The following is a 21,239-nucleotide window of genomic DNA, read 5'->3' as shown; positions in this document are numbered from 1 at the left end:
AGACTCCACCCCCTTCCAAACAAACAAACAAACAATCCTCCTCCAAAAGTAATGTCCTTGACAATAAAGAATTTGTCATTTTTCCATATCCTTTTCAAATATGGTCTTTCCCTGAGATCATCAAAACTTGTTTTACAGTCACTGCATATATTTACAGGATTGTTGACACTGATGTGGAGGATCCATGTGCATTTTTGCAGTGACAAATTGTACAACCCCATTCCTCAGTGAGTCATTCCCACCCTTACGCCATCTTTATTACGCTGGTGGAACAGTTTGTATGATGCAGCAGACTGGGACATTAAACTTTTTTTGGGGGTGTGTGTGGGGTAAATAGCCTTTCAGAGATCAGTTCTCCAATCCAGCTCCTTGCTGTGCCAACATAAGGGACAGAATGGCAAGATTTGGGAACATGCAGTTAGAAAAAGTTAGAAAAGTTACAAGGGTTGTTGTAACAATGCTGATGCAAAGCGTTGGAAACCTTAGCAAACCTTGGCAGTCTATTTCCAGCTCATTTTCAGTCTATTCAAACAGTGAATCTCTACCAATGTGTGAAGTTCCTTGAGCTATGCTGTCTACATGCATTTTCCATGACATGGTTACACACAAACTTGCAGCTCAATTTCCTTCTCCCTGTACTCATACATCACACACCTGTGCACCCACTTTTCCCAGTGCTCAACAATACAGAAAAGAAAACACACACTTTTGGCTCATCAGAGTCATTTTACTGCCACAAAGACATCTGAGCTGCTCAACATTATGCGGTGTTTAATGATAAACCAAAACTAGTAATAGATAGGTCTTAAAATGTCACTGTAAACCAGGAAAAAAAAAAAAAAAAAGAGAAAACTGTCAAGCAAGTCAGTCTGTGTAGCTGAATAACAGCAAATATCCTAGCTGTCCCAAGCCAAGCCATCCCAGCTCAATCTGTGACCTCAGTCTTGAGGACTGCTCTGAAGTTAAAAGAAAAAAAAGTGAGAGGACAGAGCAGCTCAATGAATTGCAACTACAGTTTAAACTTCTCTGAATGGTTGCAAATTTGCATTTGAAGATGACCATGATCACCTCGCTGCACCTGCGGACCACTTTCAGAACTTGATGTGGGTAGGTTCTGAACAGAATCAACTGTTCTGCTCATCATGGTATCCAAAGGGCTGCCCTGAAAAACATTTAAAGACAGCCATGCTGCACAGGATGGATTCAACTCTCACTGAACAGGGAAGCTCTCACCATCCTTGGCTGATTCATCTCTGCAAACTTCCAAGATGCTTTGATGCAGTCCAATACCCAACTAAACAATTCTTGGACAGACACAATGATGTTTTTGATTTTTTGGTAATGGAAATAAATAGCTGAGAGATTTTCCAAAAAGTTTTGGTTCTGCACAGATAATCTCAAGACTCTCATATCAAATACACGTACAGACGCTTCAACACTTGAAAGACCAATGCTTTAAGAAAAATTAAGAGAAATCTTCTAAATAAGATGAAGTACTATGAGCAACATGACTGAAGACTTTGAATAATTCCTCAGAGATCTCGCTCAGTGGAAACACAGTATGGAATACATCAATGCCTGCCAAAACTCACCCTTCCCCCTCCTCAAACAAAGAGCCACAAAAAGACTTCATCTAGTAGCAAACTGATCTAAGTTTGGACTCAAGCTATTAGAATAACAAGGACTATGTTTATAACTCACTGAACAATCAAAACTAGTACAGAGGAAAGACTGGTTAAACATGCAAAAACAATTCAACACCACGTAGAGAAAAACTTATCTTCCACAGGCAGACAGAGAAATAACGCAGTTGTATACTTCCTAAATAAGGCAGATAAACAAGTCAACTTGCTTTGCCTTAGCAAGTTGAGAAAGAGAGAAAAATCATAAGAGAAAAGATCTGTCACAGCAGCATACCAGAAGTTTCATGGTGGAACCTCTGTTACTTTCTTGTCCATTCCATTGCTAAAAGCTTCCCAATATCTAAGTTAAAAGTAGCAAGGTACATGAATCAGCATGCTGACACTTCTTTGCAAAGTATATTCAGAGCTTGTACTACTCCTGTGATAAAGGGATAAACACAAATCACCTGTCCACCCTAGGAACTCCTGCATTCTCTGGGGATATGAAGAGCAGTGCTGGAACTCCAGCACTCTCTGGAAAATGTGAGTGTACCCGTACAGTAACAGAAAAGACTTCCATCTACGTACAAGAAATACTTGGAGATAAGGAAATCTGCTTGCAGGCTTGAAATAGCAATGCACATGCCTTGGTAGCGAGTCGTTACTTCTCCAAATTTGGGTGCGGAAGGTGCCACCAACAACTATGAAACATGGGATAAGATGGGGCAGAAGTGGATTCTCTCTCACGTGGGAGAGAAAACCAGCTTCTTTGTGTCTCATGTGACTCATGTGAATCTCATGATTCTCTCTACATCACTTACCATGCATGTCCTTAGTCCGATCACCCTAGAAGATATCCTTGAATCTTACCGTGAAGAAGATATGAAATATGTTGGTCTTAGACAGGTATCAAGAAACAAGATGAGTGTCATCCATCTCTCTGCTTTGAAGTCATAAGAGTAAGGGGATGGTCAGAATTCTGCCTAGAGGTAATAAGGGTTTCCAGTGCCAAGAACTGAATTCTAAAAATAGCAGAACATTTGGCACCAAAGGGTAATCTGGAAAAGGAAGTATCATGTTCCTGAGGTTTCCTGCATTCTAAAAGTCTTGATTCTCAGAGAGATAATCAATAACCAGGCTAGGCATAGAGGAAGTCTCACCAAAAACAAAGTCAGAATGCTCAGATTTTGACAGGATCTGTGGATGTGCTTCATCTTGCACTGCAAATGTTTTTCTGCTTCTTAGGCTTTGCTTTTTTCAGCTTCTCCGGGGAATACACTTCTTCAAAGGAAGGCATGTGAGCTTCCATGGGAAGGGCTTTAATTTCTCACAAAGATCCCTAATATTGCTAAGTGCATAATCTTTGAGGTTATCCAGGCACTTGAGTGAAGGTGAGATGAAGCAGAAAGTATACATACTGAATCCAGCTTTAAGTAGAGTCATACACTTTCTCAACATCAGTTAGTCTGAAGGGACTTACAAAGAATCAGACCAGATGCAGGCACAGTGAAGGTCAAAGGCCCAGAGATTCCAAAGCCTCCATATGTCAAGAACAAAACATCACTAGCAAAGATTACCAGGTTGTAACAGCACTGAAGTACTAAAAGTGAAAAAGGAGAGAGCAAAACAAAAAGACTTTGGGACAAGAATGCAGCAGCAACAGATTCTCTATACCGTGCTGGGCAACTGAGATTTCAGGGCAAGGCCTGCCTATTTGCTGGCAGGACAAGATATGTATTCCTGTGGATATGGCTTTGGACAAAAAAGGTCATCAAATGACTGTTCCTCACAATCACGTAAACCTGGAGGGTTGGGAGTGGGGAGAAGGAAAAACAAACTTGTGATTGCTCTAATCCTCCTTTCCCACCCAGTGGGTGGGGGTGGGTTGCAATGACATCTTCCTTCATGATTTATCATTATCACAAGACTCCAGGTCATAGTATCCTGAAGATGATTTGGTTTCCATTTTAATTCTGCTAATAATTGACATTTTAGCCCTGGTCAAGTAACTGTGTCTCCCACCTCAGTTTTTCTTGCCTGAAAAGTGAGAGACAGATGTTTATTTTTCAGTAAATTCCATTGCCAACCCCCCCCAGGAAATATAACAGTTAAAGTGAACTAGAAGAGTCTTGCCTCTTCCTCCCAGTAGAAGAAATTTCCTTAGAAAGCCAACCTCAACATCAGCTAGTCAGAAGGTACAGCTAAAGGACTCAGTAACACAGTAAGTAAATACAAAAGCAAATAAATCTAACCTGTACTGAGAAGACAGCTTTTATCTAGTTTATGCTCTTAAATAAGCTAATGCATTTTATGTTCGCAAGGGATATGGAAGCCCTAGAACATACTTCCTGATCTTTAAATCAACACTTTGCATCAAAATGACCATTGCTTTACAAGGGGGAAAAAAGAAAAAAAAAAAAAGAAAAAAGAAGGAAAGGTTTCTAATACATCTGTAAATGTGTTTAGCAATTTTGGAACAAGAACCTCTAAAATGCTTTTTTGTGAAATTATGTGGTATTATTTGAAGGCAAAGTTAAGGTTAGATGACTGTCTCAGCTATGAATTCCTATGATCTGGCATGATTTTCTTTGATGGTTAACACTGATTCTGAATATCCTAAGTTTAATACTTGACCTTAAAGCAATTATAATACTGTGCAGGACACACTGTATCAAGTATGAGATTCTTCTCCATTATTTAAAGAATGTTATTCAGAAACTGAATTAATTTTGAAGAGTGAAAGTGGTCATTAATAAAAGTATTGCTTCTAAGGAAAAAAAAAATCCACAAACTGACAAGTTCTTTCCAAACGCCACTGTGTATGTGATCTTGTTTCACAAGGATATTGAAAAAAAACCACCAAGTGGGAAAACTTGACCAAAAACCCTGAATAACCAAAGCAAGAAGATCCAATTCAGTGCTTCATCCTTCTTGCTGAAGATTAGAATGCTTCTAAGAAACTAGCTTCTAGAAAATATCAACCACCAAGAAGTTTTAGACAATGCTACTGCAATTCATTTGCTATCCTAAATCATTCAAATTTATGAGAGTACAGAACACAGTCCATGTAATAAGTAGTATATCTTGATGGGGAAAACAGATTTACTTGTGTTCTGTGATCTGAATATGTCCATCTTAGTTAAGCAAAGTACACGGCAGTGTTTTGCCTGAAGAGTTCTGAAATGCTCAGACCTTCTAACTTTAAGGACAACAGGATACAGAGACAGAAGCTATAATAAGCCATGGTAAATGTACAAGCTCAAGAAGGAGCTTATGAGCACACTGAATGAGACTCAGTAGCCTAAGCACAGGCAACTAGTGCCGTATTTGATGCTCTACAACACGCATGAAACTGGCAGATTTAACACAAGACCTACAGGAGACCTGTGCCCTTCTGGAATTGCAGTTGAGATGCAGGAGTCATATCCTACAGCATCTAAAATGGCTCTAGATGATCACATCTAGGAAACAAATCCTATCCTCAGAACTAAAATAAACAACATATTATATTCAGACAGACAGTAACTGATGTTAAATTCGAGAAGTATAGGAAACTCTTGGCAAATACCTCCTTTCTTTTTCCAAACTATTAACAAGCCAAAAGAATTTGTTTAGCTGCTGTAGAGGAGGATCTCATGGGGATGAATAAAAGAAGCATCTAATAAAACTAGTGTTTTGTAGTATACTCTTAAGGGACCAAAACCCTCTAAAGCAGACATTTTTTTCGTATATTTTATACATCAAAAGCAGTCTGTAGCCCAATTCAAAATTATCCTTGTGCTTCACCAAAAGGGCACAAACCACATGGACTGTGCTAACTAGGTAACAAATTCACAAATATGAGAAGGGGGGAAGGGAGAGGAATGGTTTCTCAACAAATCAACGCTATTCCCAGACTCTGACTCAAGTAAGTCTGGCCCAATTTTGAAAGAAGACAACTGAAATTTGAAATGGAAGTCTCATATGAAAGGTTCATATTCTGTGAATGAGAAACAACAGATTTTGTACTAAATTACCTTGAAGGTGTCAAGATCCCCTACCTTTCCAGAACAGAATTAAAAGAACCTCATGGTGTTTCTGAGTAAGAACAAACCAAGAATTCACTTCTCTACCTGTTGACTGACCTTGAGAAAGCACTTATCTGAAATACTGTACTTCCAGCTCCAAGTATCTAATACTTTTTACCTGGTGATCGATCTTCCAAACAAGTAAATGATTTGATGCACAATAATGAAGATGATTCATGAAAAACCTGCTTGTTAGGTAGCAGAAGACAAACTTCTCCTTTACATCTTTTATAAAATACATGACATTTTCACATTCTGACAAATAATGACTAATCTACTCTTGATTCCTACATAGGAAGACTCTGAAATCCAGCTATAGATTACCCTCAACTTGCAAATGCTTTATGTCTAACCTTTCCATCTCTGTCTTAGGACTTGAACTATATTGCAAATCAAGAGGCAATTCTTTGAGCAAACTAGCTTTCAGCAAACTAAGCTTTGGGCTTAGAAATTATCTACTTGGTTTTGCATCCGTTTGAACCTTGTCACTCTCAGAACTAGTACCCACCACTAACAAAAGCTTAGTGAAATGTCTTGAAGTTATATCAAGACAAGGCCACTATATATTTGCATATAGGTGTTTGACTAGTCATACGGCACAGCGTAATGCAAAAAAAGTCTGGGAAGTAGATACTGCCTTCTTAAGTATCTGGCCTTTGGTGTTAGAGATGTCCTATAATTTCAGGATTATGTCTGGTTATTGTGTCTTTGGACAGAATTAGTCCAGCTATGCTAAAGCTTCAAAGCACTAGTTCCACATCTCAACAGAGCAGTGTTGTGGGTTTAGGGTCATAGTACCGATACATGTTCACAGCAATCACTGACTTCAGTGTCCACGCAGAATAGGTTTTGTCGGGATCAGTGTTCTTGGCCATCATGACATGCACAGGGGACACTCAAATAGTTTCTTCTCACAACTCATAAATGATTATAAACTGAATTTATTATTCAGTACTACTAGAAGCTTCAGCACAGGCACTACTACCCATTTTGTAAGAGTCAACAAATCCCGGCAATTCCCATCTCATTTTTAAAAGTGCACAACTTTCAAGGAAAAGACTGCTGACAACAGTCTAAGAGTTTGGTGACCTTCCCAAATGATGCAGTGGCTCCAAGACTATCGCCAAGGGCTTTCAATGTGTGAAGAAAAAAATTCTACCAAAACCTCTCAAACCTCTGTATATACTGCATTTGAACTGCACAGCTAATAACCACAGCTGTTTAGGAAGAAAAGTTTCTTTTCCACTTTGCAAAAACTAGAGTACTCATCACCAAAATGTTTCCATCCTCCTCTTGGGAAAGTCAGCAGAAAACAGGTACCAACAATTCAAGGATGCACACTGCTTTTAATTACAGACTTGAGATTTTAAGACAACTATGCTTAGAGATGAAAACTCCTCAGATTTTGTATATAAGCAAACAGCACTGTACCTATTAAGAGATGAATAATCTTAGCTTTCGTCTGCTCGAGTTTCAGCCAGTCTTTTATCAGGTTTGCACACATTAAAGTACTTCCATTATTCTGCAGGCTGTTGTTCCAATATCCTTGCTAAATAAATGCTAGTTCTTTGTTAGAGAATAACACTTTGCTTTAAAAGGTGGAAATGAAGCCTACCTCTATAGGAAGCCCATCTCTTATTCTAAGTTAGAAATACTCATGGCATGTCCAAACCAACTGACAGCCTGCGTTATCTATTTAAGTGGCACTGTAGTGAGTTTTAGTATTTTAACTTCAACAGTTCCTATGATAGCTGGATTTTCTGTGCCCAGTCAACAGTCTTGGACGAGGTTTTGCAGCGCCTCCTCCACTACTGAGTTGGTTGATAGTATTCTAGAGAGGAGAATAGAAATTCTCTATAAAATCCTCCTTACACTATCACAAGGCTTCCTGGAATGCATACGCAGCTCTTGGGCTGCCATGCATGGTACTCCACTTATCCTATCCAGTGAGAAACAAGAGATTCTACAACTTTCTCACTTTGAGGATTTGCTCATGAGACATTAGTTTCGTTCTCCCTGATGCTGTCAAACATTTAACTGATGGCATTAGGAAAGTTAACGGGGAAACCTGAGCTACAGTATATTCAAAATTCTCTTGACATCACATCTTGTGGTAACAAGTCCAGAAGGTGTGACAGAGCTTTGTAATTAAACACACTCACAGAGTAAAGAAACCAACTGCACGCATCAGAAGTTGCTGATGTTCTCTCCGCATAAAATTGAGTCAAAGCTAGAAAACCGCATAAATTTAATTCTCCTCAGTAAAGATAGTAAGTTGTTTGCAGCATAGATTTAGATCCTGGAAGCTATCCTTTCTAAGCAGAGTTCAAATCTGTTCAGAGCAGCTAAACAAGGCTTCACCCTCTCCTCTGTGAGGCTGCTGATGGAAAATACAAGGAACCTTCCTCCTCTTCCCCACCATGTGGGCCTATATTGCAATTGTTAGCTACACTTGTGACTGATCATAAGCAAGCAGAAAATATCATTGAAGTTCTAAATCAAGGCACTGCAAGAGTCACACTCTTCACAGCTGTAAGTATTATTCTTTTTGGTAAACAACAACAAGCAGATCTAAATGCAAAAGAAAGAAACCTCAAATAAGCTGCAACTTTAGGGCAGGTCTAACCATAAATTAAGAAAAAAACCACAACAAAACAGAAAGGAGGAGAGACAGAGAGAGAGAGAGAGAGAGTGTGCGCGTGTGTGTGTGACTGGATTGCATGTCACTAGGATGACTGAATATTATCGAGCATTTTACTTTTCTTGACCTTATGAGATTTCATCCAACAGTTAAAAATTCTGCCGCATGGAGATTAAGGCTTGCCTATTGTTTGTTCTAGAAGAAAGGGGGGGGGGAACAAAAACAAAAACACAGAATCACTCCAGCATGATTGGTGAGAAATATCAAGCCACTGGAATTAAGGAAGACTTATTTGGGAGCATGAAACCAAAAGGAATCACTATGTCATCTAGTCTCATCACCTCCTCAGACCATTAAATACCCTCAGCCATTCATTTACTGAATCTAGACAGGCTCTTAGCTAATGCAAAGCTAGCTAACTTTCTTAACCTTATCATCTAAGTATCTTATCTGAGTAACAGCCACAAGACAAGATGGTCCAAAAATGGTTCTAAGGCAGAAGATCACAACAACATTTGTAGGGTCTCACCATTTTAGTATAAGGCAGGGCAAAGTTTGGCTAAATATGTAGTCAGGTCATAAGACAAACTAGCAATAAAAGTCTTAACAGCCCCTACTAGAAAACTAGGATTTATAATAAAGTTAACAGATAATTTAGATTAACAATGATTTAGATTATATGGAAGACTTCAAGCCAGCACTATCCCACATAACCCAGCTGGAAAGTTGAAGTCATACATAAGGCATTTCAAAGCCTTACGAAGTTTAAGTACCATAGGCTGGCCATTCTTCTATGTAAAGCCTGTCTTCAAATCAAGATTAGATGTCTTTCCAGAAGAAGACAAACAAAAGATTCACCACTTCCTTTACTTGCTCATAATTTAAGGTTTAAATAAATCAGCAAGCAGCATCATTTCTAAACATTAGTTGGTCTGCCTCCTGCCTCCCATCACTTTTCTTGTCTCTGTGAACTAGGAAGTCTATTTTACTAGCCATTTTCACTTTTTAAAGGAACTTACATAGTTGAAATACCTCTTTATCCTATATCCTAGATCTCTTCATATTCCAATTATCTCTTTCGTAAGCTAAAAACACATTTATTCTTTTTTAAGACACAAGACTGGGCTACGTAAGCAAAAACATAATTAGCAGCTCAAGGGAAGTGGTTATTTTACTTTGCTTGGCACCTACAAGGCCACATCTGAAGTATGGCATCTACTTTTCAGCCCCCTAATACAATAGAGATATTAAATGGAGCGAGTCCAGTGGAAGGGCACGAAGATGATTAGGGGCTGTAGGCTATGATGCATGAAGCGAGACCAGGGAGCTGAATTTGTGCATCATGAAGAAGGGATGGCTAAAGGAAGAAAACTAATTGCTATCTTCAACTACCTAATTGGTAAAGAAGACAGAAGCAGACTCTTTTCAGAGATGCACAGCAAACTGACAAAAGAGAACAGATACAGCTTTTAGCAACAGAAATTCCAGACAGATACAGAGAAAAATTCTTCATAGTGAAGGTGATCAAACACTGCAAGAGGTTGTCCAGAGAGGCTGTGGAATCTCCATCCTTGGAGATTTTCAAAACTCAACTTGACAAGTCCCTGAGCAACCTTGATCTAATTTTCAAGTTATCCTCTTCTGAGCAAGAGGTAAGACTGTGTGCCCTCCAGAGATCCCTTCCATCCTAAATTATTCTACGATTTTATGCTCTTCAGCCCAAGCCTTTTCTATGCATCTTTACAGCAAACCCTTCCTAATTTTTCAACATTATTTAAAAAAACCCTCTGGGCAACAGGAAAGTAACCCATATTGATTAAGCTTCTGTACAGGGTACAATTCCCTGTTAAGCAGATATATTCTGTAGTGGCTGCTTCTAAATGTACAACTTCAGATTTTGATATAACAGACTGAGTGTGTCCCACTGAGCAAGTGAACCAGATGACTGTGCAAGAGAATCAGTATTTTCACTTTTTACATCTTTTTACCATCTGCAAATTAAGTAACTTCTTTACAAGACAAATTATGAAGAAACTTGACTTGAAAAATGCATCTTCCGGTGACAGTGTTCCCTCTATTAATAAGCTTTAAAAGTTAACCAATTTAGTGTTTCTACTTACAGCTAAAACAAACAAAAAACAAAAAATCCCACACTGCATCAAGGTACAGATGTGCTAGACATACTGCTTATTTACAAGAAAATGTGTTCTAGAATTTTTTTTAAACAGTTTTGTTTTCCATTAAATCATTTCAACATTAATTCTGTTAATATTATTTATGCATTTCTTGAATCTCTTGGTCATTCCTTCATTATTTTTTCAAGGACTGACGTTAGGCTAAATAACTATTAGGTTATTCTGCTTGACCTTTCTGAATAGCAGTCTTCCAAATCTTCTAGAATTTCCACTGTATTGTGAGAGTTATGGGGTGAAAAAAGAACCCTCAAGAGAAGAGAAATATTCTCAGCCAATTTTTTTAGAACTCTTGGGTGCAGATTACACAGACCAGTTTATAGCTTCTGTTTAGAAATATCTATTGTGTACTGTTTAGTATCTTCCTTGTAACTTACAGCTCTTAAGTACTTAAAATCACCTGTAAAATACTACAAAATATTACCTCACTTCTATATAAAAAAAATGAACATTTATTGTAATCTCATGCCTTTTCTATTTTCCTATGCATTGTGTAATCATTGTCACATACATTACTGTTAAGATTCTTTCTCTATTTCTAATAACCTCACCTTTATTATCCTCTGCTTTATTAGTTGAGGTTCTCTTTCAAGAGCATTTAGGTTCTTTTAATCAGTTTTCTACATTTTGTTATGTCCTACTCAATGCCTATTTCTCCTCTACATCCTCCCACTTTACAGAAAAGGGGGCAGGGGCCCCGAATTTCTTCCTTCACTGTGCAGTGAAAGCTAGATGGATTTTAACAGAATTTGTTCTTCATGGACAACCTTTATAGTTGTTGAACTGTGATTTCTAATGTAACTGGGGGGGGGAGGGGAATCCCAGATCTAATATACACCTATTTACTTACTTTCACACACGCTCTCTATTTTCATAGATTTTTTGCTTTGGCACGTATATAGCTAGGCTTCTGAATGACAAAAGCAAACTTGTACCTCACATCAAATTTTAAGTTATTGCTAAAAATGGTTATTAAAGGTTTCAGTGTAAATGACATACACAAAACAAAATATCCATTTGGCCCAAATTGTTGACACACAGCATTTTATTCTTTGTCATAACACTGCAGAAGTATACCTTTCTGTATTATGATTAAATTTCCCCCCTTTCTCTTTATCAACCAGTTGTAGTTCACTTTCCTAGCATATTTGCATCTTTCTCTTGGCCGCAATTCACAGTCAATTTTAGAATGGCTCTAGTATTTTTAGTTTTTTAATCACCATCTCATTTTAAGCTCAAATAAATTTGCCTGCTAATTTGCCCCTCTACCTTTTTAGTTTCATTCTCTCTGATTAATCTTCTCATTCTTTCTTCATCTGGACCAGCCCTGTCTACTGCCAGTTCCACATCCCTTTCTTAAGCTGCTGTCTACCTTTAAGTGATTCTTCCCATGTTTTCCTTAGCCTGTTCATGTCTCTTCAATTCTTTCCTCTCCCTAGCTCAGAGATTTTCAAAATCCAAATCATTTTCTTTTACCGTCACCCCTTTCTGGTTTCCCATCCTGTCACAACTTTCTGAATTGTCATACGGCATAAATGCAAATACAGTCATGCAGAACTAGCACATCTGCTCAATGCAGTCCTTTCATACATTGTATGCATAACCGCAATACAGTTTATTACTGAATTGGCTGTTTCAGAATGGCAAGTTTTTAACCAAGTGATAAGACAAGCTTATTGCCTTCTGAGATACCATCATAAATATCATGCTCTGATCTGCTTCCCTATTTACAAAAACACCTTTTTAAAATTTATACAGGCACACTTGTGAATGTGTATTTACACTAACAGACACATGGGCAACAGTTCAGTGTCCAATACTTCAAACAGCTTTGCCATCTCAAAAAGAAAAGAATTTAAACCACAAGCAGGATAAAGAAATATCTTGTGATATCGCGAAACCAGAGAATCCACCATTGGTAGATTCACCCATCTAAATTCTGCACCCTTTTTAGGGGTAAGCTCACAGCAGTGCTATGCCTCCATATGGATCAACTGGTGTCACTATAGAGACAAAATAACAGCAGCAAAACAGTAGCGGTTTGAACCAAACGTAAAAAAAACAGTGACATCAAAACCAAGAAGTACCTACTGGAATTTCTGGTTTTTTTTTTTTTTTAAAGTCTTCAGTTTAACTTAAATGAACATTTTATAAAAATTGCTAGGTATGTTCCCTGCAACAACAGCAGCCCCCCAAAAATTAGAGCACGAACAAATGACTTCCAAGCTTCCCAGAAAATGCCTCTGATATTTAATTCTAAAATTTAATACAGTAAAGATTCCTGGCATTTTGCCAAGAGGGGGATGGGCATCTAAGTGGAGAAATAACTTCAAAGGCCTCTGAAACATTAAGGCAGAAGACAAGTTGCTTCTCTTACCTGGTGAGAACTTGACACGTGCAAAACAAACTTCCTCCTCTGAGTAAGCCACTGACATGTAACTCATTTGCATACGGATCATGAGCTACAAGCGGACTTCCAGGTCAGCCATCTTGATACTAAGATCTTGTTTTGTTTACACACCAGCATAAGTACTGTACTTTAGCCAGTCTGAGCTATACTACTGTACCTGTCAGTTAGTAGCCTACATCTGCTTATTAAAGTATGCAGATACTCCCACTTATCCACACAAGTGAGTAAGTGTGCCAGGAGTATCACTACAGCTCACTAAATAAGCATACCACAGCCTCCAAGGGAATGTTGCAACTGAAAGTGTCTACAGTCAGAACTCTTTGTACTGCTTTCTGTGCTGCCAACTATTAGCACTGCAGCAACTATGTGCAGTGAAGTACCTCCCACATACCACACAGTAGTACCAACAAGCATAAATTTATTACAGCATAGCTTAAGACAGCACATTAAAAAAAATTGCTAAAATTCCTCAATATTTTCACATTACTAGCAATTTAACTACATCTAGGTTCCTTTGTACATCTTTTCAAATTCATCAATCCAGTTCTTTCAGTCCAGAAACCAGACTGCTTCTACACTCCATGCAAGGGAAAAGTCCATGACACATGTTATTTGCTGCCAAAGCTGAGCCAGACTGCAGTTACAGCTAGCTGGCGCCAGTAAAAATTTACATAAAGGGGGCCTCATTTCATGACAAAATTGCAGCAGGATATTGCTGAGTAAAGCCTTCCTCCCCCCCCCCCCCAGTCAGACAACTATGGGTTCTAGAATATATAGTCAGTTATTTGTTTACTAATAATCCAGATCCATTTCAAAAGTCAAGTGCCAATTTATTGTTTATATAAACTACAACCGACAGTCTCCACAAAAGAAATTCCACTTTGAAGCATGTTCCTAGGAAGAATACTAAATACTGCATCATTCAAAATGATTTTAGTAAGCACTCTGTAGTAACTTTAACACTGAATAAATGGGTATACTTAACACTCAATCATCATTTTTTAAACTGTTGTTTCCAATATTTCACAGCCTACAAATAACTAGATATCAGCTCCATAGTAAAAACAAACGCATTTTTGACTTACTGGTGACAGGTAACATGTCAGGCCAATTGCATTAATTTACTCTTTCAACTTCCCATTTATTTCTTCTTTATCGGGCAGATGGAGCTGTGGGCTTTATCTTTTCAAGTACCTAAAGGATATACTGACAGGTAGAAACAGAAGCTTGGATTTCAGCCTCTCTCTGACTTCAAATAGTTAATTGCTTAATTCTTGCACTCTTCCAGTCAAAGCCCAATTAATATTAGTAAGTGATTTACATTTACAAATGCTTATTCTAAAAGTCACTGTACCTTCTGGAAAAAACACAAGCCAGATTTTGCTTACTATTAAATATGTTTATGAAAAGGATGAATCATTCTCCAATGCCTTTTTCGCTCATTGCTGTCTTATGAGAAACGTTTGGGCATAAAATTCAAGGCAAATAAACATACTATTTATTATTAAATATATTTGTGAAACCCTAAATAAAATTGAAGTTAAACCACAGTAATGTTGGACATCACATCTAGCCACACTGTTGTAGTTGCAATGTGGCACCATGTAGTGGCACACATGAAGAAAAGGAAAGCGAGAGATACAAACGTGCTTGTCGATTCCAGCAGGGCAAAGGCAAAGTCACCTCCGGAGCAGAAAAGCCTGCTTTGCACTACTGGCCTCCTCTAGGTCTCTGTATTTTGTTTCTCTTTAGCAGCCCTACAGTACTAGGGCCACCTGTATGCACATTACACTCACAGGGGAAAGAAAACATATAAAATAATTTGCTGTGTGTCTGGTTCTAGGTATTTCAGCATAATGCAGTTTGCTTATCCATAGTGTCCAAAAGATGCTGAGTATCTATCTGAAAATACTTAAGTCATCCAAGTTAGTCTTCACTGGTTGTTATGATGCATGCCACAGGGCTGTTGTATCCAAAAGCCTGAAGTGATGTATAAGGCAAAATCAATTATTTTCCCAGAATGACTGTCAGGTTAAATCACAACCATGAACTACACAAGCCATCTGGTGCTGCTCTGCTTTTACTTTATAGAAATCTTAAGATTTATATTACTTTTGGACAGATTTGTGTATGTTAAGCACTGTGTAAAATACATCTTTCAGTGACGCTATTATGATTTGCTGAATGAATTATCAGATGAACAGCCTCAGTGCTTGAAAATAAAGGCACCGATGCTGCTTTACAAAAGTGAACCAAAAAACACTGCATCTCCCACATACGAAAAAAGAAAATTGTTCTACAGCCTTGTGCACATATACCAACATAATAGTAAGGTTCAAGACACAGTAAAACAGACATGACAAAAAAGATCATTTACGCATAACATTTTCTAGTTTGTGTAACGTCTCAGCTCCAGTCCGCTAGCAGAAGTCCAAGCCAGAGCTTGCTACCAGCCCAGAAGATTAGCTCTCCATCTGCTGTATTCAGCAAGGCACCACCCTGCTTCCAGAACATTCCCAGCAAACTCAAGGACACTCCCTTGGTTTTAAGTTCTTTTTTACTCCTTGTTGCATCTTGCTGCACGCACAATTAGCTGTGATAAAACTAGTTTCAAATAAAAAATATTTTTCATGTAGAGGAAAAGCAGTTGGTTTAGCATTCAGAAACACACCAACTAAGCAATAAAGAGCACAGTGGGCTGTCTCCATGACAAAGGTAAACTGAAATAACTAGAGGGCTTGCTAAGCCCCAAATCAACTGCAGCAACATCTGTGCGTCACATACAAAACAGACAAATCATGAGAACTAGCACCGTGACTATTTTAGATACTTTGCTTCCAAAATGTGAGTTTTTTTTAAATGGGAGAATCTATCCTGAGAGAATAAACAGTAGCTTATTCACTTATATTCTCCAGTGATTGCCATTACAAAAAAGCTGAAATGTCTGCCTTCCTTTCCCACATTTAGTATGCACTCAATATAAAAACACCTGAGAAAGCTTTTATTACTTTGCATTCTCAAAGCCTGTTAACTTGGACACTGCCTCCAAACACACACGCACCATGTTCTAGTCTAAAAATCAGAAGTGACCTTAAACAGCAGATGTTACATTCAAAAGTTATAAAGCAAGTTGTGTTCAAAAGAATTATTAGCTGCATGGTTTCAATTGGTACTTTTGAAATTGATGGATATTGTCTTTCATATTTCACAGTGAATTCATCTCAGAATAGAAAGGTATGGAAAGACCTGCTATAGAAGAATACTTTTCCTAACCACATTCAATTTTAGATATAAAAGCATCTGAAAGTATTTGATAGACAGAAAGTCAAAAAAAAAAAAAAAAGAAACGAAACCTGTCTAAGAGTTGAATGGGGGGTGGGGTGGTGCTGGGCCCTGTTTAGGTAATACACCTACACCCCCACCCCACCCCCCAACTTAGCCTCTTTTCCAAAGCATGAAACAAAACCAATTATTCACGTACAAGGTTAGCCAAAAGTTTGGAATTTCCCTAGATTTCTTCACTTTGGTCTTTGAAAAGCACAGAAAGTGATGTTCATTTCTGTAATATGGAACGGTATATCCAGGCACATGCCTATTTTAGCCAGTGTGGTTTATTTCAAGATACTTCACAGCAGAAGACTATACTAGTTGAAGCAGAGAGTGCAAGAAAGGGGGGGGGGGGCTGATACTAATTGTATCCACTTTTTTTTTTTTTTACTGTAGAAAAAGCATCTGAAAATGTCCAAAATCAGTAACTTCTAAGCTGCGACAGAGTGAAATATGCCTATTATTATTTTCAAAGGGAAAATATTCAGCCTGGCTTGTTACCAACTTTAGAGAAACACATTTTGCTCCCTTCAGTTTACATGAAGAATTTTGTTGTTAAACTGACAGATCTAAACCTGCATATCAAGATGATGAAAAAAATTAACATTTGCAAACTCACATCTCCTTTGAAGACTCTACATTCTTGAGAAAAAATAATAAAGTTTACATCTAAAAAATAAAAGGCCCAACTTAACTGTTTAAGAATAGAGTCGTAATGTGATTAAGTATTTAAGATTCAAAACAGTTCTAAATGCTTGGTAACCATTTATTTCTACTACTTAAAGACCCAACCGAGTCAGCTGTTTGAAAGTGATTTGCATGCATTACAGAGTACTGCATTAATTCAGCAGTCCATTCCAGTTTGGTTCGAATCCTGCCTGAAATTGTTTGCTCCCAAAATATCTACTGAAAAAGAAGATGCAGCTGTGCAAATTGAGACAATTCTGAGTTTTAAAAAGATTACCCCCCCCAAAGCCATGTTAGAATGGTTCCAAGCAAATAAATTTTACTAATGAACACCTATGCAAATACTTCCATGAGGCACAAATGAAAAAAGTAATTTTTAAAAATCAAATCTGCACAAAAATGAATTTTTAAAAATCTGAATCTATACATTTCTTCCAAGTAAATTACTGTTGGGCATTTTCCTTTGAAACTCACATGTATTTGACAGTGCTAGCCTATTAGTAAAGTATTTACCTCTGAAAGCCTATCCTTCAAATTTAGGTCTAATTGTTCTAGAATGCAGCAGATCTCAAAAGTAGAGAAAATGCAAACACAAGAACACTGAACACAGTATGACAATGCTCTCAGTGTTACCTTGCATTAAAAATGTACAGTGATCAATTCAGTTGAATTGTTGTTAATTTATTAGACAACTATTTAAGTCAAATCATGAACATCATATTAAAAATTTATTAAAAGCATGTTTTTGCACCTATTAAAGTGCTGCATTCCCTATGCAGGTAGATCAGTGTTGTTCATTTCCTTTTCAACTACTCAAGAACAAACTATTAATAACAAAAGCATGGGAGGGAGGGGAAAGGAAGGGTAATACCGTCAGCTACCAGTATTATTGTATAGGAAGTATTATCATATACTCAGACTTCTGAAAACAGGGATGTGTTCCATATGTAACACAAAGGTTTCAAAACACCCTACATCCCCCGCTCCCCCCCCCCCCAACAGAAACACTCTCAGGGTCCCTGCTGGGCCAGTCATTTCCTCTCGCCCTTCCAAGAAGGGCACTGCTTTCCAAAATGGCCTGTTAGAGAGTGAAGTAAACAAAACACAAAGGAAAAGGCAAACACTGAGGAGACAAGGAGAGCTTCCCTCTAGAACTCTGGCAACCTCTCTTGTGCATCGTGCCTCATCTGTAAAATGGGAATAAGCTTACCTAGCTCACAGGAAAAAAAAAAACATGGGTACCAAAAAAAAAGCACAAAAAACACTGTATGAAAGATCTGGTATGAATGTGCACACATTATTGTTCTCAAATGTAATACATGTGAAAAACCACTCCTGACAATGAATGTCAAAGAATATGCTACTTTCCCTTTTCCTGTTTCCAAAAAAAAGTAAAAACAAACAAACAAAAAAACCCCCACAGAACCAATAGGGCTTGACAATTATTATGATATGCTTATTTTTTTTATAAGCTTTTCATATGCTCCTGTTTTTAGTCTCTAACAGGACATGTACAATAAAATATGGTTTTAAGCACAGAACTTCATCCCCTTCAATAATTACAAAGTAGGATTTAATTTCAATGTGGAAATATAAAGGGCGATCTGATTATAAAGAATAATTTCTTTCTCCTTGCTTTGGACAGTATAGGATATTAACATCTGGAATTAATCAGCAACAATAACTGCTTTTAAACACGCACACCCCTACCTCAGTAATCTTATTTATAAAATTGGGGTCAGGATGACTCGACCCAGTATCTTGCAGAAAACCAGAAAGATTACTGATTGGGGGATGGGAAAGAAGGAAACCCACCTACATTATTATTCTACTTTTATTAGGTAAGGTGACTCTATGGCAAAACTTTACATTTTATAGAGATAAATCCATTAAGATCAATTTGTTGTCCAAGCTTTCAGTCATTTGACAGTGCCCATATGCTTTCAGGATCTCAACCATCCTGTCCAATCAAGACAAGCCACTACAAGCTAAAAGCTGGCCTAAGTTGAGACCACTGCACAAACACTAGCAATAGAAAAACAGGGAATGAAACTACTTACCTACCTCTGTTTCATTATCACCTGTGATCATGAATGCATTCTATTCCTGTCACTGATCTTTTATCCTAAAGTAGAAAAATTCTATGACCAATTAATTACAAATTTACAGTTAGCTTTAGTCAGCAATCAGCTTGGCCTTCAATGACTGCATTTTATCGATATTTTTATTTCTTTATATCAAATACATACTGTAACCATGCAGACACTAGGTCTCCTGAGAAACAGATGTGCACTATATGCTCTGAATATTTAGTTTCTTCACAACAGTATATTGCCATTAACTTCAAAAGATCATTACAGGAACAGGTATTTAAGCTAACTTTTTAACCAGAAGGTACTTTATTACAGAATACATTAAACATACCAAATTAACATGCAAAAAACTTCAGTTCTTCCTTAATATTTAAGTGTTTAATACTGACTTTCACATCCTTTGCACTAAAGTTCAACTTCAGACCAGGAAAATACTGTGATCTATGTCCTGATGAGTTATCCAGTTCTTCTGCTGCTCCTCATATGTTTCTGGAGAACTTCAAGACACTCCCTGTTTGGTTATTCTAAAATTAACTCATGTCTAACTTAAAAACCCCTAATAACATTAGTTAGGTATTTGAGACAGACAGAAAGGAAGAAAATAATTGACTGGTGGGGAAAAATGTCTTCTCCTTCCTCCTCCTTTTCTTCCCCTCCCCAGCGGAAAAAAGTTGAGTGCTACTTTTCTTCCATATCCACATCTCTGGACGCTGACACCTATCAACCACTTTTTAACGAGCATCAAACATGACAGATAGCTAGGCCACCTTCAAGCAGTAACACACACAGGAAGAGACTAGGCCACATGAAACCACAAAACTTTTAAATTCAGATTTGAATTAAGTTATATAAATGAAATCAAGGAAGAATTTAAAGATAAATTGCCATTTGTAGCAGTTCTGCTACTTACAGTAGCAAGTATTATTTTTGAATAGCAAATAACTGCTACCTGAAAGCTAGTTAACATTTACACAATCATTGTTACTCCAATGTATTTACACAGGTTAAGTAGTTGTCATTTATCACTGGGAAAAAAAAACAGGTTGAAAATTATTATTATCAAATGTAAGTCTAGCTAATCAATTAAATTTTTTGTTGCATTTGTCTAGAGTTTATTTTATGTTTAATTAAAATACAAGGCAGGCTTTTGAGGAAGGGCAGCAAGAAGTGAGTGTTTTCTGGCCTGGTAAGGAAGTGAGCCAAAATTTAATTACTTGATTAGCAAGACATATGGGTATGACCTTTGACCTCTTCTGTCCCACCCAGTCTACTCAGTAATTGGAAAAGAGTAAATGTCTATGAATTAATTGAGAGAGAGGGGGAGAGAGAGGGAGACACACACACACAGAGAGAGAGAGAGAGAGAGAGAGAAAAGCCCTCCTGCTGACAAAAAAGGAAAAATATTTTAAGGTATTTTACACAGCTTAGAATTAATTCATTTTGCTTAAACAAAAGTTTGAAATTGTTTCTCAGCAAAGCAGAGCTGGTGCTTACCTCTAAAGTCTGAAGCATGTGATGCCAACAGCTCTGTTCATTTGCATACAGTTAAGCTAAACTGCTGCAATGAAGAACACTTCGTCAGCCATTTTGAAACTGCACTGTCTCAGCTGCACTAAAAACGTGATTAAGATGGCTGCAATGTGCAGTCAAGACCAGCCACTCAGTGACAACTCAGCAGTGGATAAAACATTTATACAGCAAAGCACCTCCCTCTTTACCACATTGCAACAAACTGCACAGTCAGAGGGGGGCCAGAGGAACGGTTTCTTGGACAGGCAGAAAATGGTTAATGCACATGCTGCAACATTGCAGCTACTCGGAGCACAACTGGTAAAGAAAGAAAGAAAAAATAAACCAAGAACCATTAGACGTGAACTGAGACAGCCTTAGTATGTCTGTGATCCAGAATTTAAATCACATATTTCAAATCCTTCCTGACTCCAGGCTGTTCAGAATCCATGTCACATATTAACAGCCACAGATATAGAGCCAAATCATGCATAGAACTGACAAACATTAGGGAATACTTTTCAAAAGTAGCCTCATTTCAGTCCTTAAAAAAACGAGGCTTAAGAAAATGATCTATACATTTTAACAGTACCATATATTCCAAAGCATTTTGTAATATTAGTTGCCCAACAAAACAGTTTTACTTGAAAATGGAAGTTTGCTCTGCTCTATAAATACGGAAGCTAACAAA

General features: G+C 37.6%; 1 protein-coding gene across 5 annotated transcripts in view; it reads right to left on the bottom strand.

The window, feature by feature from the left end:
• Positions 1–21,239, bottom strand: part of ATF7IP (activating transcription factor 7 interacting protein) — a 114,987-nt gene that overhangs the window by 84,717 nt on the left and 9,031 nt on the right. Inside the window, exon 1 of one of the 5 annotated variants that reach the window (XM_026069117.1) lies at positions 12,900–12,966. The exons of the other annotated variants lie outside the window; for them this stretch is intronic. The gene's annotated coding sequence lies outside the window, so the exon portion shown is untranslated. Of the gene's footprint in view, positions 1–12,899; positions 12,967–21,239 lie in introns of those variants that run through there. 5 annotated transcript variants of the gene reach the window in all.

This window comes from Apteryx rowi, unplaced genomic scaffold (assembly GCF_003343035.1).
Source record: "Apteryx rowi isolate R43461 unplaced genomic scaffold, aptRow1 scaffold_287, whole genome shotgun sequence".
NCBI classification, from domain to species: domain Eukaryota; kingdom Metazoa; phylum Chordata; class Aves; order Apterygiformes; family Apterygidae; genus Apteryx; species Apteryx rowi.
The sequence above is the reverse complement of the archived record's forward strand: the minus strand, read 5'-3'. Positions and strand labels throughout refer to the sequence as shown.